Source organism: Nerophis lumbriciformis, linkage group LG22, assembly GCF_033978685.3.
Source record: "Nerophis lumbriciformis linkage group LG22, RoL_Nlum_v2.1, whole genome shotgun sequence".
In the NCBI taxonomy this organism is placed as follows: domain Eukaryota; kingdom Metazoa; phylum Chordata; class Actinopteri; order Syngnathiformes; family Syngnathidae; genus Nerophis; species Nerophis lumbriciformis.
In genome coordinates, this window is record NC_084569.2 from 21,295,855 (window position 1) to 21,299,966 (window position 4,112).

At 38.2% G+C, this 4,112-nt stretch overlaps 1 protein-coding gene across 1 annotated transcript in view; it reads right to left on the minus strand.

Annotated features, from left to right (window-relative positions):
• LOC133615458 (uncharacterized) overlaps positions 1 to 4,112 on the minus strand; it is a 40,432-nt gene that overhangs the window by 23,347 nt on the left and 12,973 nt on the right. The gene's annotated exons all lie outside the window — the stretch shown is intronic.

Genomic DNA, 4,112 nt, shown 5'->3' on the forward strand with positions numbered 1-4,112 from the left:
TATATATATATATATATATATATATATATATATATATATATATATATATATATAAAAATAGAATTCACTGAAAGTCACGTATTTATTTCATTTATATATGTATATATAAGAAATACTTGAATTTCAGTGAATTCTAGCTTTAAATATACTCCTCCCCCCTTAACCCCGGCCCCGCCCACCCAGACCCCCTCCCGAATTTGAAGGTCTCAAGGTTGGCAAGTATGGTCCCCAACCTTTTTTGCACCACGGACCGATTTAATGTAGACATTATTTTCAGGGACCGGCTTTCCATTTGTGGCAGATAAATACAGCAAAAATAAGTGCAAGAAAAATACAACTCACTATAACGCTGGGGGGCTAGTTTCTTTGCAATGAGATCCCCAGCAGGTTGATGGTAACCTGCTGGGGACTGCAATTCTACAGTACAGTCAGTGTCATTGAATCATCAATTAAAACTATTTTCTTCTCACCTTTTTCTGTTCTCTGCTCCACTTGGGTAAACTGTTCCTAACCGTGCCAACAAGTTTGTTTCGGAATGTCTTCCTGAAACGAGTCTGCACATGTGCAGTAAATAACGTGTAATAGAAGGGAGAGGAGATCTGTCCCAACAGTCATCTTTGATTAAGTATTTTCAAATACATAAAGTAAGACAGAATAAGTAAATATTGTTTTAAAACTTTAATCATCGTTTTTTTTTGAGAATTCTGGGGGCCCTTGGAAATCTGGGGGCCCCAGGCATCTGCCTGTGTCCTAGTGACAACGTGTATCTTTTTATCCGTTGTGTTCTTGGCTTACAATATTTCAGTTTGTTGGCTATCTTACAAAACACCTGTTGAAGAAACTGTCGCTTCCTGTCTTTTATTAATATCAACCAGACAGGATGTTGATAACCACATGTTCAGAATGTTGGAAACATTTTTTCAGTGTTTTGATATTAGTTGTACATTCAAAAAGCTTTATAAGAAATTCAACATTTCTTTTATGAGATATTTATTAGCATATTGCTAATTTATTTGCTCACTCAATTCACACTATATATAAGCCTTCTTTACCTTGTTTCCTGCTGTCTTTGTTGTCCATGTGCTCATTGTTACATGGTTTGCACCTTGTTCCATCATTAGCACACCTGTGTCTTGCCGTGATCCTTGTGTCTCCTCCAATCAGCTCTCTACTTCCACTTGTCCAGGTACTGCACTTCTGGTACATTCTATAGATGCTAGCCTTAGCCAATTAGCATTTTGCATATCACATGGTCATTTTGCAATTTAGCAACCATCGATTGAATCAAAAGATGCTTCCATTATATTACAATGTACCACATCTGTTGTTAGCATGTGGCTGTTTACATTGTTAGCATCATTAGCATTACCTTTTTAAAAAAAGGCCTAAAACACAACAAGTTGGTCTTAAACCCGGGGCAGGAGGTTTGCAGAAATTATGCCGAGCTGTTCAGAATTATTTAGTTCTGCAGTTTTGTTAACGTGTCTGTGAAATATTTCAACAGGTACAGACAAGCAGATCAAAAGAAAGCCTTTTTTTAAACAGTTACTGCTTTGTTTCATTTGACTAAAACAAAGAAATGTTGCAACTATGGTATATTATATCAGTTTTATTTCATCTTTTAAAATTAGTGCTTGCAGTTTTGGATATATATTTAGATATATGATATAAATGATGTAAATTTAGTTGACGATTGAGTTTTTAATACTATTGTGTTATTGTGATAATGACACATTCTAGTCATGTCACACATATTTGACAACGACAAGCGAATGACCGTTTCCTCAACGCAATGTCTGTTATGTACGTGAGGGGTGGAGGGGGACGACACCCTGAAGAAACTCAGGTTACCGGGTTTATTGTAACCTTTGATGAATGACTGGGAGGTGTATGCTACTCTGTGTTTGTTGCAGGACTGTGTGTGATTTTAACCATGTGAATAATACCAGACAATGTTGTACGTGCGTGATGGATGAATCTGTCGGCAGGCCAAGAGAGCGAGGCAAAAAGGGTGTCTGTAAGCAGGCAGATGGTCGAGAGCAGGAGAGAAGCGACAAGGTCCGTGTCCGGGCAAGGGTCAAGGATCGATGAAGGCAGTCCAAAGTCCGAAGGGAGGTCGAGGCACAGAGCTCGAGCACACGGGACAAGACGTACGGGTACTGCGGGAGGAACAAGGAACATGAGACGAGGGAACAAGGAGGACGAGGAGAACGAATGCGAGGACAACAGGAGGGAAGCCAGAGACGTAAATGCTTACTACGATGAGTTAACGTGGTTCCGGCGTTGATCCAAGGGTCCACTGGTCTTTATGCTGTCTCCCTGATTATTGCCAGGTCCACTGATAGCCGATAGTCTGCAGCTGCGGCGTTGCGTAGGTGTGAAGCGCCCGGCATACTGCCAGCCTGAGTGTTGGTGGATCTTGCTGCAGGAGAATTGTGGGTTCGAGACCGTGCCGTGACAATGTCTTTGCAAGTGAGAGGTGGCTAACTAATCCTAGCCTCCATGGCAAGAAAATAAGCAACAATAACATTAACATTCTTTAAAGTGATGTTATCACTGGAGGACTAGAGGATGAGGAACAGCTAAATATGCTGCACTTAACACCAGAGGAGGACACAATAAGCCATGCTAATCACTAACCTAGAGCTTTTGAATGTAAACAGGGGTGGGCAGACTGATACAAATATTCGACAGAAACAATGCCAAGTATAGTATTGGTATATGGTTGATACTACAATGATTAGATCGATATTTTTTACTATTATGAAAACAATTTCTGTCATTCTTTTGTTATTGTTTACAGGAGTTTAGGACTTTAAACAAGAAGCAATGCTAAGGTAGATCTCTTGAATGTACACAAGGGCCGGCGGCCAATTGATACAAATATTGACTGTAATGATACCAAGTCTACTGTAGTATCAGTATATTGTCAATACTACGGTGATGAGATCCATATTTTTTATTTTTAGTTGTTTTGTTGTTGTGTACGGGACTTTAGGACTTTAAATCAAAGCCAATAGTTGTTTTCACTTATGTTTGGTTATTTTGCACCTCCAAATGTATTTTACTCGAAACTATTAGGGGACGGCTTGGCGCGGTTGGTAGAGTGGCCGTGCTAGCAACCGGAGGGCTCTTGGTTCGATCCCCCGCTTCTTCCAACCTAATCACGTCCGTTGTGTCCTTGAGCAAGACACTTCACCCTTGCTCCTGATGGGTCGTGGTTAGTGCCTTGTATGGCAGCTCCTGCCATCAGTGTGTGAAGGTGTGTGAATGGGTGAATGTGGAAATAGTGTCAAAGCGCTTTGAGTACCTTGAAGGTAGAAAAGCTCTATACAAGTATAACTCTATACAAGTATATTGCTAAAAAATATTGTATGTACTAAAATTAAATAAAACATTAATTTAAATATTGAATTGTTAGCTTTTGTCAGACAGCCATTCTTTGTATTGTTTTTATAATTGTGATGAAAAATGTAATTAGTCAATGAAGTTACAACAGAAAGTAACCAAATTGTACCAGTAAATTTGCAAATAGATTAATAATAGTTATGATTAAAAACAACAGCATTAAAGCATTCTACACAAGACTTAAGCAGTTTAATTTGTTTACGTTTTTGTTCCCTTACTACCTCCAAGATGAACCAAACCGTGACATTAAAACCAAGGTGTTTACTAAACCGGGATTATGGCGTTTCGTTAACCCCCAAATGCATACCCATTATTGTAAATTTATAGTTACCATAATGTTTTAGAATAAGTTCAAAAGTTTGTCTTTACAGATTAGTGATATTAAGAATTTATAATCCACAAAATGCATATCTTTAACACATCTTATTTCCAGCCATGTGATACAAACTAAACAACTACACATGTGTTTTAGTTCACAACTTAGCAAAGGTATTAATGGTTTCAAGTCTAATGTTTACAGTGTTAATGTTTTGTATAAAATAAACTTATTTTTAATTGAGCTAAAAGTTTATACAGTCATTTAGTTGACTATGATTTGGTTGTGGAAAATACGTATCAACCTTTTAGAGCTAACAATGTGCATCAGAGGGTGTGCACACCGCTTGAATAATGAAAGGTTTTTGTTATGATGTGTAACACTGTGC